Raw genomic sequence first — 15,597 nt, 5'->3', positions numbered from 1 at the left:
AAGAAAGTCATTTACACAACAGTGATTCATTTTATGTTATTTAGAAACAATCATTATGATGTAAACTGGTCAAAAGTAGTTGTTGGTGGTGAACTCCTGGCTGTTTACATCCACTTATTATTGGTTGTGTAGGTCAGGAATGTTTTTTTAATGATTTTCTTAAACTGTTGTTTTCCAGGGTGAAATGATTGTACAGTATTCATGTTTAATGACTTCAAAAAACATGAGTCATGGTGAAAAGCTTTTAGCAGAATTTTTGCTGGATATTTGACTACTCCTCTCGACAGAGTTGTTAGAGTTCATTTAAAGTGGTTTGTTTCTTGGTTCGAGCCGGCTCAGCCCTACTTTCAACAGGGTTGAGGTCAAGATTTGGGGAATTCCATTCCAGAAGCTTAATGTCAGCCTGCTTTATCCTTTCCAAAACCATCTTTAATGTGTATTTGGTATCATTGTCCCGTTGGAACTTCTCATTGTATCCCAAGTCTCAAACTGCACATTTAAGGTGAAGTTGAAGAATTTGAAGGTAACCTTCCAGTATTCCATCCACTTTGTGCAGCGTACCAGTGCCACTGGCAGCAGTACATAACCCAAGCATGATGCTACCACCACCATCCTTGACAGTTTATACAGTGTTCTTGGGTTTCAAAGCTTCAACTTTACTCCTCCAAACTTATCTCTTGTCATTGTGGCCAGTTCCATCTTTGTCTTGTTTGACCAAAAAGCATTTGTCCGTAAGGTAGTTAGCTTGTCCATGTGGGCAACGGCAAATATTAGTGTAGTTTGAAGGAGCGGAGCTTCGTTCCTGGTCCGTACGCCCTCGGTCCTGACTTCACTGTGAACAGTGCTGCTGGTGTTCCAGCAGGCTTGAGGCTTGATAGTTTCTGAACAACCTAACCAATTTCTTCTCATCTGAGGGTAACCATGTGGGTCTTGATCCGCTGACTCCTGTGTTAAAATGACCAATTTTACATTAAAAAAGCATGAACACACTGCTACAAAGGCTTCTTGGGGCTCCACAGATAGCTTACCCCTTCATAACAACTGAATGTTATTTCATAACGTATCTACTGGGATACAGTTGAAGCTTATGGAGAGGGGGGTAGCTGCTTCAGGTGACAGTGTTTCTGTCTACTAGGCCTCACCACTTGTTGGATGTTTCACTGTAGTGGATCTCTAAATTGCATTTTTTGCTGCTGGTGAACTTTTTGAAGCATTTTTAAAGTAATTATCTTCCAAGAAGTTTGTGCTTCTGCTTCGGTGAGTATAATTCCAGTATGTTATTATTCCGTTACCCACCAATTAACCAATACGTCAGTCTGTGAGACAGTTTGCCTCAGCCCGAGGCCCAGAGAGGAAAGCAGCATTTCTAAATGCCATGTGCATAATAGCTTGCATTTGTTCATTTTTTTATTTCACCTGTGTGAGTGAATACAAAAGTAGTTTTGTAGTAATTCTGTAGAGCAGCAACTGAAAATAATTTTTAAAAACTTTAATCTTGAACGTCCAGTTCTCTGAGAACTCGGTCCTTGCTAGTTGCCTAATTTTGTCAACTAGCAGCTAAATATTAGCAGTAAGTGTTGACATCAACCCCATGCTGATGTGCTGTGCTGGCTTTAGGGTGAGCTTGGGTTAACCATGTGCTCCAGGGTCATTGTGTCCAAATCAGTTGTTTGTACATCCAGGGCTGGGGCCTCTCTTCATTTAGACTGTGTCCAGATCCTAATGCTGTTCAAAAGGTCAATCAGTCCCCGCGTGAAAAATGACCCGAGCTTAGACGAACATGCTGCTGTCACACAATTCACTGGCCAGGCCCCCACCGCGTCAGCACTTTCCTGTGTACCCTGGGGCATTACAGACCACCCCCACATCCTTACCTCGTGGCGCACACACACACATTGTGCTCTGTCAAAATAAAGGCCTGAATTCTTCTGTTTCTTTCTTCTGCTGTACTGCATTTTTCCAGCCCAGGCTGCCATTTCAGGAAAACCTTTTCTTCATCTTTGGTATTAGTGAAAAACATGCATGAAAACAAACATTTAGATTAAGAAAATAAGAATACATATAAATATTAAAGGTAAAACAGAAATGCTAATGTAAGATGTATGAAACTACTGACACAAATAAAAGAATACAGGCCAGAAGAAATGTGACGTTAATTTTTAGAATCAGCAAAAACATCTGAAGACCTTTGTGTCAGAAAAGACAGTTTTGTTTTAGTTTTTCCACAAGTCAAACTTTTTTCATGTAGTGTTTTTTAGTTGGTGTTTGGCGATTTTTACTTGGTAAAATTTAGGAAAAGCAAACAAGTAATAATTAGCAATGCACTGAACCACTGCAGCTCTATCACCATGTAAAAGCAAACATACTTCACAACCTGTTCCCCCATCATTCCAGATAAAGGTTGGTCACCAAACTTCTAAACAACACAGTGTTCAGAAGACTTCGTTTTTCTTGGTTATTAATGTGTTTTGCAAGTTTTTACAAGTCCATGCACTGATATCCACTAGAGAAGATCACAGCCTTTCAGAAATGGTTTCTGGTCGTATTTCTTGCATGTAGACATTTCTTGTTGCTAGCTTGTCAACATTAGCCTGTAGCTAAAGTTGTCCACCCACACAAAAAATGAACACAGTTGTGATTAGTTGCCTGAAAAGGAGCAACAATGAAGACAACATCATCTTTCTGAGAAGATAGATGTGAATCAATAGCAAAGCTCAACATTAAAACTTATAGACCTCTCTGGTGAAACATTTTCTACCCTCACTAAATTTGACATAGATTCAGTAATTCATAGTTGGCTTGTATACAGATTAGTCCACATAGATTGCAGGGTAATACAGGTTCAGGATAATGAAGTAATAACACCAAGTGCATCAGCTGGGTTATAAAATGTGCCATGTGTTAGTTTGTAGCCAAGTGAAAGTATATAGCTAAAAAAAAAACGAAAGAAGACCGAGAATAGATCTTTGAGGTACTCCATTGCTTACAGTAGACTTTCACTTCCCAAGAAATACATGTAAGTAGAATCAGTTCTGTATGTTTTTCAATAGTTGAATGATTATTACTGCTGCATGATATTTGCATACAAGTAACTACATGCGCATGGGATCAGCTGTCTAGTTAAAAATTTCACTTTGCTAAAACTTTATCTTTAGATAATCAAGTGTGTTAGAAACCAACAATAGATTTAAACTCCCAAAGTTTAACATAGCATCTGTAAAACCTGTCAAAATCATAAAAGGGGTGGGAATGTGTGTGCTCAGGTTTTTTCAGGTGGAGTTTTTTCTGTGGAAACACAAATGGAAAGGGACCAGTCTCACTCAGCATCCAAAGTGCTTTTACAGCTCATTCACTCAGGCAACTCTCAGTGTAAATAGTTGGCAATATATGAAGAGAATTGAGTTGTTTACATGGCACTGCAAGAGCTTTGTCCATCTTACTAACACACCCACAGCTAGTTTAAGAATCATCAATTAACTTAACAATTAGCAGTTTTCTAAAATACTTTGTTTTTGCTGACAGTCATCGTTTGGATCGATGTAACTCTAAATAAATAAGCTTGTTAGTGCCACAGCAGTTTCAGTTTAATGAGGTTTAAAACTTTTCTTTGGTTTCACTTCATCTGAGTCTTGCAGCCCCAAAATCCCCAACAGTTTCTACTACAGCAACAGAAAAAGAAGATGGCGAGAGAGATGAAGATGTGAAAGGTGTGTGATGTTTCCTGGGGTTGCAGATAGACACTGCCATCTAATTTTAGAGAGTGCAGCTGCTGTTTGATCCACCAAAGGATCCTGTGCCTTTAATCAGCAAACACCCAGCAGTGAGCACCAAGAAAGGAACACAGTGTTGTGTCGACTCTGTATCTGGAAAAGAGGTTTACAGAGTAAAGCCCAAATATAGCAGCTAGTTCTCAGAGCCGCAACCCTGTTGCCTGGATATCCCTGCTGGAAATTAAACAGAGGGGATGCTGGATTTGCCACGTCAATGAACTGGCAGGAAGTAAAGGCCATACTGAGGGGGGAGGGGGAGGCAATCCCTTTTATCAATGCTGAAACTTTATAACCTGGGAGCAGCAGGCTGGACTGTTTCCTGGCTGGAGAGGGAGTTTTACAGTAAAGCTGAGTGTTTAGAGGCAGTACGCACCTTATCTGGCACTTTTATTACAAAGGACAGGGAGCCAACCAAATGTGATATCGATGACATCACCCTGCAGAGATACAGAAAAGTCTCTGCAGGTTGAAAACACACACAAATTAAAGGACAAAGGAGAACTGTGTCATTCAGAGGAGACTTGTGAGTTTCTGTAAGTAGAATGGGAGGCAGAGCCAGCTCCCAGTTTGGATACGGGTTAAAACTTTCCTTTTCAAATAAGGCTTGAAGACTTCCCATGATGCTCTCTGTATCTGTTTATACACTGCTAATGCAGGTCACTAAATTATGTCTTCTCTGTCCCACAGTTGTCTTTTGTCCATCTCCCTGTGCTTTATTCTTCTCTCCTCTCCCAAACTCGTCGCAGCAGATGGCCCCGCCCCTCCCTGAGTCTGGTTCTGCTGGAGGTTTCTTCCTGTTAAAAGGGAGTTTTTCCTTCCCACTGTTGCCAGGTGACAGATTGTTTGATTTTCGAGGTTTCCTCTAACATTATTACTGTTACCTTTCAGTACTTAAGGCAACTTGTATGATATATAAATAAAATCCAAAGAAATAGATAGTAACCTCACTGACCGCTGGTGCTGTGCTGTACCTGCTGTTTCAACACCTCTGCCACCTTATTATCCACCATTTAACGTTAATTTATTGAAGTTATTTAAGTTCCCAGTTTTATTTACAACATATTTTTGGAGAGTGACAAGCTCACTGCTAATTGTTAATTGCCCCTTGGGGATAAATAAAGTCTTTCTGATTCTGATTCTGATTCTGCCTCGATACAAACCTCATTAATTATAGTTAAACATTACACAGACATAATAATTAACAAAGTCTGGTTAACTATGTCATCCTGGGTTAGGTCATCCATGTTGCTCATCATGTTTAAACATTAATTTTGATCATAAAGCTTTCACAAAGAGAAAATCACACTTTCCCTGATCCAAGGAGCGTCCCATTTTTCTTTTGTCAAATTTACCCTTCCTTGTTTTTTCATCTGCTTTTGGGCTAATGTCTCTGAGATGTGCTCTTTAAAGGGGAACACTCCCATCCTTCCAGCTCTCTGTTTAGCCTCAGCTTTGAGCATTAACTTTTAAGTACACTGTGGTTTGTGCTGTGCAGGGCGGAGCTGGGCTCTCGGCTGTGTTTGGAAAGCCTGGATCTTCTTCCTCAGATCTGCTTTGTAATTAAATATCCCCCACAGCAGCACGGGGCCACTTAAAGAAGGGGAAGAGCCGCTTCCCTGCCAGCCTTCCTCTGTTAAATGTGTAACAGCTGCTCAGCACTTTCATCCATGCTTGCTTAATATTTAGTTTGTTTTTAAAATCAGAGCCGACCTTTGATCCTCCACCCTCGCCTCCAGGCACTTCTATATTTGATCTGCTAACGTCAGCATGCCTCCTCTTATCTACACTTTCACAAGTAACTCTAAAATCTGTTTATGTCATTTGTGTATCGAGGAGTCACGGGGTTTTCCTGAGGCTTCGTTTAGACTGCTCTCCAAACGGCTGAATGAATAAAATGTTTTGTATTGTAACCTGATTTAGAGCCTATGTGCAAAATAAAATTACGAAGATGACTTTCAAAGGAGACTAAGAAAAAGATATTTTAAAATTTAAGCAAAATATGTTATGCCCTACTTTAAAGCAGGAAAAATCCCTGCGAGACAAACTGGAATAATTAGGGCACTAAAAGTGTGGAGGTTCCATTGTATCCGTTTAATAATAATTAATCCAATTAATCACGCGAAAAAAGTCATGAAACTTTGCACACACATCAGGCCATGTGTAAATTTATGTATTTCATTGGTTTTGGACATGGATGTTTTAAAACGGCTCTAGAGCGCCACCTATGCATTGATTTTGATGGACTTTATAATTAACCCTCTGGGGACCAGGGTATAATTGGCCGTTTTTGACTACTTTTGATTTTACCTCTATATTTCACCTTTAAAAACTGCTTATCTTGCGTTGTTTGGTATCATTATTTTCAGCACAACCTCAGCATAATATAGTTATTTTTTCATTTTGGCATACTATATTAGCACAGTTGATCTAAATTCAGACAAAAAATTCAAAATCCGAGTAGAAAAAAGTTATATTTTTTACTGCAAAACCCACAAACATGTTTAACGAATCATTTTCATAACTTGAAATGCAAATAGAAATTGTACATTTCTAAAAATTATGCACAAGTTTTGCAAACAACAAAGTTATATGGTACTATTTACCTAAAAATGCAGCCAAGGCCTCAGGCGTTTTTTATATAACCATTTAAATCTATTTCCAGAACAATCAGGTGTTCTGCATCAAATAAGAAGGCACACAAATTATTTGTGCCAGTCCAAAAAAATTGTTTGTGTTCAGTATAAGACAGAAGAGAACACCACAGGCCTAAACCCTGCAGGTCTGACAACAGGAGGTGCATCAGTCCTGTTTTCCATGTGGGAACAGCGTTTACACTGGAATCTGCCTTTGGTGGCTTTTTTGGAGCAAATGTGACATTCAGCAGTATAACTGACACACAATACAAAACAATAACTACACAACCCACTAACTATAGCCTCCAAACACGCTAAACGTCACTAATGTCTCACATATGGAAATTCGCTCTCTCTCTTTCTTTCGCTCGCTCGCTTTCTCTCGCCAGTGTTGCTCCTAAAAACGTCTCCTTCTCCCTAAACAACCAAGTGGCACATGTCGCCATATCATTTTTTTGATTGGCTGACATAGTAAACTTTAACACCAATAGGGAAGAGGTGTTTTTTCTTTTTCTTTTTTCACTCACAAGCGAAGAGTGTTTGCTAGCGCTCTCCGTAGAAAACGCTGTTTTTACCGTTCTTCCCGCTGTAAACACCGCTGTTTTGTTCAGAAAAAAACATCACGTGTATTTTTTATCATAACTCTGGTTTTACGTGGCCCATCGACACAATTCAAAAACTGGTATATAGCTTGAAGTCCGCACTTTCGACCCAAGTTAAAATGGAGACTCTGAGTCGCTGCATCTTTTAGCTGTGTCGTCTTAAATTGGTCATGTGATTTTGACGCGTCGGCGTGTCCGTCGACCCCAGAGGGTTAATCAGTGTAAACTACAGTTTGTACCGTAGGGCGTTTCCATGGCGCCACAGTGAAATTCAATCATAAATTTTAATTTGCTGTCAATCACACATACATCGTCCAATCCGGACCAAACTTTGCACATCTGATAATGATTGGCTCTTACATTTCAATACAAGATTTGAAAATGGGCACTGCGCCACCTAGTGGAAAAACATAAAATGACATGTTTTACACTTTGAGGTACAGCCCGTGAATGACCCAAGAAATCTCAAATTTGGTCAGGAAAACATTGAAAACTGTGAGTTTTCGCAAAAGAGCGTGAACCTGGTGGCAAGGCAAATTTCAATGTTTTGCCATGAAGAAGTACATTTAAGTTTAACATTAAGCATTATGCTCAAAGTCTTGAACCGTTGTTCATCTTGAATCTTTCTGCGGCATCTCGTCTTTGACCACTTGACCTTTACTCTGCAATAAATGTAAATCTTATCTTGATATTACAGCATGCACTATGTCTGAGAACTGACATGTTGTGTGTGTGGGGGGCTGTAACTGAGACAAAGTCCAGCGTGAACGTGCATGCAGTGTCAGGCTTAAGTTGTACAATAACAAACAAGTGGTGGAAAATGGTGAGCTGCTCTCAACAATCAGATATGTGTTGGTCTGCTAACACTGTGTACATCACATTAGGCAAAATGTTGAAGTCTTTAGAACATGTATATATTCTATATTAATATATATATAATATATATATATAAATATTCTTCACTACTCGTACTTATTACTTATGAACAGGTTAAATTAATCCATTGAAAGGAAACAGTAAAAGTTAATGAGCATTATTGGCTGTTCTTCAAGGAGTATAAGAGATGAACAAAGCTTTAACAGCAGCATTAGACTACTGGAGCTGCTTCAGCTTTTCAGCTACTTTATAAACACTTAGCTTTTGTCTTTTTCATAGACTCACAAGCTAAATGGGCAGGGGATCTTGACTTGTTCGTTTGTCTTTTGTTTTATTGGCGGGATTTTCTCCAACTTTGTTATGGAATTTTGGATACTAATTTATGTAAATCTAACCGTGTGAAGACTAGAGAACTTCTAATTATCCACACACATCTGTGACAATTGGCACCTTACACAGTTTAAAGTTGCATTATAGAAATATAAAATATAATCAATCTGTCTCTATTAATGCGCCACATACCACAGGCCTTTAAGGTGCAGTAATTAAACCTTTGCTTAAAAAGCCACCATTTGACCCAGCTGTCTTAACCAATTATCTCCAACCTTCCTTTCATATCAAACATCCTTGAAAGAGTAGTTGTCAAACAGCTAACAGATCATCTGCAGAGGAATGGCTTATTTGAAAAGTTTCAGTCAGGTTTCAGAGCTCATCACAGCACAGAAACAGCTTTAGTGAAGGTTACAAATGATCTTCTTATGGCCTCTGACAGTGGATTCATCTCTGTGCTTGTCCTGCTAGACCTCAGTGCAGCGTTCGATACTGTCGACCATAATATCCTATTAGAGCGATTAGAGCACGCTGTAGGTATTACAGGTACTGCACTGCAGTGGTTTGTATCATATCTATCTAATAGACTCCAATTTGTTCATGTAAATGGAGAGTCCTCTCCACACACTGAGGTCAATTATGGAGTTCCACAGGGTTCAGTGCTAGGACCTATTCTGTTTACATTATACATGCTTCCCTTAGGCAGCATCATTAGAAGACATAGCATACATTTTCACTGCTATGCAGATGACACCCAGCTCTACCTGTCCATGAAACCAGATAACACAATCTTCACTTCACTTCACTTCACTTTTTTTTTTTTTTTTTGAAGAATTCTCACGGCACACTTATGTCCCAAATAGGTGTGGGTATAATCCCAACCCTGTGTGTGGCGCAGTGATTGGAAAACACTGCTCTAGAGACAGCCACCAAAACAGTCTCTGCAGAAAGCTAATGATCTGCTGGACTCCAGGATGACATATCTTAGACCTCAGTTAGCACAGTACCTAGACTGATGATAGAACGATCAAGCGGTTATGTGGGCCACTCTCTGGATCAGGCTCGTTCTGCTGTGCTGTATGGATGACTTGATCTCATAGGTAAGGGACCCAACACTAAAGCATGAAAGAAGGATGGGTTCTTTTTCGATGGGAGCATCTGGGGTAGAGAACTGGCGAGACAGGCCCTCCGGCTTGGTGTTGAAATTAAAGCAAGCAAAAAACAAGTACCATCAGACTGGACGTACACTTTAAGCACTTATCAGTTTGAATTCAAGCCAAGTTTTTGTGATCAGTTCAAACAACAAAAGGATGTTCTGCCCCCTCGAGCCAGTGCCTCCATACCGCTAAAGCTAGCTTGATTGGCAGCTGCTCCCAGTCCTCTATGTCCTAGTTCCATTCTGCAGGGGATAAACGGCAGAATGCTCCACTGTTATGGTCCCAAGGGAAGCTGAAGTCCTGCGAGGTGAAATTTCCTGAACCTGGTGGGTCCTGCAGCTTTGGTGTTCACTTGTGTGGTCATCTAAATAGATGACATTGGAAACAAGTCTGATCAAGGGTCTCATAAAATTCTTTGGTTGCTAACTCACTTGTGATATTGTCATTTAATTGATGGAGGAATGCGCCCTGAAGAGCTCTGTCTTCTCCACCACCAGAATCCAAAAATCGATGGAGAAGTCAGCCACACTTTGCGTTCCTTCCCTAGTTCCTTTCACAAACACACACGCTCAGGGGGCTCCAATGGAGTGGATCATAGCAACTAGGTGAGTGGGGCCAGCAAAGCTGATTCAGTGGGTGGAGCTAATTGTGCACCTGGAGCAGTTGGAGCCTAGCGGACACCAGGAGTGGCGTGTGAAACTGTGGAAACAAACTGGAATTGTCCAAAACACACCTGAAACGTTCTACTTGTTTCTACTAAGTAGTCCTGAAGTTCTTTGCCCAGTTTGAGACCTTCCCTCCCTGCACCCCCTGCACCTATCACCGTCTGTAGTCATGGAGTGAAGAGCAGATAGTTTCTCAGTACATCAGAGAATGCCTGCCCTCCTCTCTCGACTCCCAAAGGTGGGACCAAGTCACTGTTTGCAAGTCTCAAGTCTTTGTCCTCAAGTCAGAGTCAAGTCTGAAACTTTGAATTTCAAGTCTTTTTTAACAATGTTGCAGGTATATGTTAAACGTAAGTAACAGACCATGTGTTCTTTTTATATCTGTATTTATCTCAACACATGATGAAACAGGTGTGACTGAACTCACAAAATATACACAAAGTCATTCTGAAATTGCACCTCTATATTGTTCAGCACAGTTAAACTTAGCTGCAAGAATAGTCTTCCTTTAAACTATAATTTCACAGAATAAACATTCAATGAAAAATACAAAAGCAGAACTTGAATGCACAGGAATGTGCACTTTAAGTTATTTCAGTTAACTATTCTGCGTTGCATTTCCAAAAGACCAAACCAGCCAAAAGTCTGTCAGTCATTTGTGCACGATGAGGCCATAAAATGATGCCGCCATACCTGAAAACTCGCTCCACAGCAGCTCTACATGCAGGCACTGCCAAAACTCTGATAGCCACATGAAACAGAACAAGAGGGCACTCTGTCCATCAGCTGTATCCAGGTAGTGACTTAGCTGCAGCACTAGACTGGTCCCTGCATCCTTCTTCGGCCTCTTACAGTAAGCAGCAGAGTTCTCCATCTTCACAGTCCTCTGATGTTCTTCACCAGGAGTCACAGGTTTGCAGGATCTGCAGCATCTTGCAGGATCAGATCTGACAAAGCAAATTAACAACAGCAAAAGAGCCCTTATTACAATTTTAGACAAAAAAATACAGAAAAAAATACACACTAAATTCAGTCTCTACCTTTAACTTTTTGTGCCACCTCTATCTTTATGTCCCAACAGCCCAACACATGGTGTTCCACCTGTAAAAGAGAAACTGAAGGATCCAAAGCAATTGCTTTGAGGTACACTGGATCTGAGGGGGCAGTGATCTTCTCTTCTAGCCATTCGCACACCGATAAAAATTCCAAGAAATCTTTTGTTCACAGACGCTTGGAGACTCCTGACCAGACCATTCAGGAAACGGACTTGAGGCTTCAGTTTCTCCAGGTGATGATTGAGAGACAGCACGGATGGAACAACAGCACTGATCGTGACTATTTTCTCACCTTGTGTCAAATCTGTTTCTTCTCTGAAAGGCTTCTAGATGTCCACCATCTCCTTCAACAGAAGGAGATGAAGGAGTTTTCAAACAAAAACGCATTGTTTTCTCTCCATTTTGGCCTCCCGTCCACACTGAAACGGCGTTTTCGCTGATGGAAAATGCAACGTTTTCAGCGAAAAATTAGTGTGGACGTAACCTATTTTGTCAAGTCATAAAAAGAATGAGTCCAAGTCATGTGACTCGAGTCCACACCTCTGTCGACCCCTACCAGTTTGCTTACCATTACCCTTCACACCTGCTCCCGGATCTAAGCTTTCTCCACGAACCAGCCCCAACCTGTCAGGCCTCCACCTCTCCCCTCAACTGTCACTCAGCACCAGATCTCTGCAGGGCCACATTCTCAGCTACCCTACTGGACGCCTGTAGCTCTATAACTGTACAACAACACACCCAACATCGTGTAGTATGCCAGTGACACTGCTGTGGATGAGATAGAGCATCAATAATTCTATTCTATTCTCTCTAACTGTAAGTTTAACACATGGAGTCACTTCCAGATCTCTTATTTACTTATTTTGGAAACAGGCCCACCCTGGTCATGAAAACATTTGTTGCACACTTGCACAGTCACTTTGTGTGTGTGTGTGATAACGGTACTTCCTAACGAGTTGATGCAGTATTTTTGTTAAAAGCTGATAGTCTGCACTTCAACCACATGTTGACCGTTTGATTTGAAGTACATTGTGATGGTATAAAAAGAAAAATGAGTTATGGAGCTAACTTTCTTTAACCCCATCAGTGTCACCGGTGTCAGAGCTGCAGTCTTTGGCATTTTAACAATAACTAAACTTGTTAGATGGATTCCTTTTTAAAATACATTTTTAAACCATTAAATTGGCTTTAGAGCCAACCTGCTCTGACAGTTTTGCCACAAAAAGAAGAAACTGGGCCCCATTGTACAGAATAACTTTGCTGTACAGAATAACTTAGACGTGTTGTTTCTAATACTATGACAATGTGTTGCTGCTCTGTGTAAACAAACTCTCACGCCATGTTTCTATTCTCCCCTCTCTGTGGTGTTTTATCTGGAGGAAGTGGATACATGTGTTTCTAATTGTGCTGGAGGTTGAAGCCAACCAGCCAGTCTCCTGCTCTGATCATTTCCTACAGTCTGGTACGGTAAATAAGGAGAGAGAGAGCTGAAGTGAGGGGAGCGTTTTCCCCACGGCTTGTTTCACTTCATGTCTCATTTCTGGAAGCTGGGATGTTTCAGACAGACATCAAAGAGCTGTGGCTGTTCCCGCTCAGCTTTTTGTCTTTTAGGCTGCCCATATGCTGCTCACGCTGTTCTCCTAACATAAATCAAGGGATGTGAAGGGTGGGGTTGGGGGCTGGGGTGGGAGGTGTTCACCTGGTCTCACTTAATGCCACACTTCATTTCCCTGATTCTCTACAATGGTGGTGGACAATGAGAAAATGAGGACTTTACATGACCCACGGAGTAAAAAGGACCTCATGTGAAATATGCCGTGTAGACACTGAACTCTAAGAGATTTTCATCCTGTTGTTTTGTCCAGTGTCATAAAATGCTCTCATGGCTCTGACTCATCAATGAAACTGAATTCAATTCTAACTGAACTGATGAACACAGACGAAAACTGTATAGAAGAGAATACAATGCATCGTGCCTTAAAGCTGTATTATGGATGGGACAGGGCAACTCCTTTGGTTGCAAAAACCCATTTTGGTTGTACAGATATCTATGGGAATATGTCCGTGTAGGTCCGAGTCATCCAGGTCATGGTAGTTTAAGGACCTTGTGAAACCGGTGTGTTCCTGCGCTGTGTCTGACAATGAAAGGTAAAAGAAACAACGACCTCCAAGTTATAAACTTGCTCGCTGCAGCTCCTCTCCCACAGGGGAATTGTAGAAAAGGGCTGCATTTATTTTTACATTAAACATCAAGTACGAACTTACATGGAACATATTTAACATAAGATTAAAAAAAACACCAACATGAAATCCAACATACCTGACAAAGAAAGGTAAAAGAAAGACCTCCAAGTCATTAACTTGCCCACTCCAGCTCTTACAACCAAATGCAAACAGCAGGGAAGAGGGTTAGCTCAACCCATCACAACTCCCAAGCTACCCAGAATTATCTATTCATGCATATTCATGCTAGCATTAACTGTGCCTATAACACATATGTGGCACACACATACTACACATTTACATTTACAGCATCTAGCAAAGACAGGCACAATGGTATTGTCATCATTGTGCCTGTCTGAACTAAAGACACACAATCAGAAATATCATGGTGGCTAAATATACATTATATGTGTGTTGTACAGTGTCTGGAAAGAAATGACACCCACCTCTCCCACAGGGGAATTGTAGAAAAGGGCAGAGGCCAAAGGGGTACACTGTATTTATAGGTTGCACCAAAGAAGAAGAAGAGCAATGAGGAGGGGCTCCAACTGATAATGAATATAACTACAGGCTTGGAGGTCCTAAAAATCAGGTATAACAGGAACAGTTTGGGGTCTAGAATACATTTTGTGTAATTATAACAATATGTAATTTATGGCCCTTTATTTATGACACTTGGAAAGAAAGCGATTGAAAATTTTTTATAGAGATTCCCAGGTATTTAAACCCTAGTGGGAATTGTTGACCCACTGTTGACCATGTGCCTCATTACTTGAGCCAATGTGCCAAAAAATGTATGAGAGATTGCCTTACCCCATCATGTGACCTGTTAAGGTCACATGATGGAAGGTGGTAGAGATTCCCTTAACCTGTTAAGGACACATGACCTGTTAATCTATCATGTGACTATAGTCACATGATAGATTCCCTATCATATGACTGTACTGTAGGTGGCTGGTATTTTGTGTCATAAGCCATCCGTTGTGTTCAATGATATCGTTTTGACATAGACGGCTTCTTTCAAAGCGTTAGTGTTCTCAGTCCAACCGTGAACATTTGAATTCTCAGAGGAGTGAAAGGAGTGACCGTCATCCAGTCGATGCAGATGAGTGCTGTCCTGTCGAGGTGCCGTGCGTTTATGGAGCAGCTGTTTGGTTTCTCCACAGAGGTCTGGGCGCTCCACAGCATGCACTATGTTGCTCAGTTTGTGTTTGGGAGTTTTGTCCTGAGCTTTAGTCTGAGGGTGTGGCTAGGTCTGAAGTGCACTGGGATGTCGTGCTTGGAGAAAACTCTCCCGAGTTTCTCTGATAAACATGCTGCATAAGAGATGACAGTGTTGTTCTGTTGGTGTCTGACCTCTGACCGTGCACCTTCACTGATTTGATGAAGGCCCTGATAACCACGTGTTTTATGAGCTTTACTCATATGTGTTCCTTTTCTTTCCCATTTGGATTAGAGGGAACATATTCTGCCCGGGTCCCGATCACCCCAAGTTTGTATTCCAGAGAATAATGGGAGTAGGTACTGGTCTGTGTGGGGGGGCTTCTGGTAAAGTTTAATGATGAGGCTTCCAGCCTCCTCAGTGTGCAGCACATTTCAGAAACAGCAAACTATTATCACATATATTTTCTCTGGTGATGTTTCTATCATCTGAGCTGATGTGAATTCTGAAGGCTTTCACCTGTTGTGTTTGGATTTTGACCAGGTGTCATCCAGATATCTGTACCAATGTACACGTGCTGCCCCTTGATCCTTGGCACCCTGTGGGTCTGTGAGCTCAACTAACACTTTCCTGTTAGTAGACTTCAGTTAGTAGTTTCAAGTCCCAAATATTACTAAAGGATTTTCATTTTTGTAAACTATGCATGTCCTGTTAAATTTGGAAAGAAGACTAAAGTATCCTTCATAGCAGGAAATCAATTATGTAAAAATATATAGAAAAACTGTAAACCTTCTTGTAACAAGGAAAAATCAGTGGTTCCTCGGTTACTGTGTTGAATTTTTTTCACATTTAGTGATCAATAGCGAGTAGTTGTGGTGGTCAGCAGGTCACCCAGAGGCTGAGTGTCCAACACTCTCAATCTCCTAATGATCATTTTGTTTTGCCAGGTCACCTGTCTCCATACAGTCATGAGTAGTAGTGACTGCTATCAGTTTCAGAAAGTGATATTTGCTGGCCTCTCCCTTAGAGATAGGGTGAGAAGTTCGGCCATCCGGGAGGGGCTCAGAGTAGAGCCGCTGCTCCTCCACATCGAAAGGAGCCAGTTGAGGTGGTTCGAGCATCTG

Source organism: Pelmatolapia mariae, linkage group LG6 (genome assembly GCF_036321145.2).
Source record: "Pelmatolapia mariae isolate MD_Pm_ZW linkage group LG6, Pm_UMD_F_2, whole genome shotgun sequence".
Taxonomy (NCBI): Eukaryota; Metazoa; Chordata; class Actinopteri; order Cichliformes; family Cichlidae; genus Pelmatolapia; species Pelmatolapia mariae.
The sequence above is the reverse complement of the archived record's forward strand: the minus strand, read 5'-3'. Positions refer to the sequence as shown.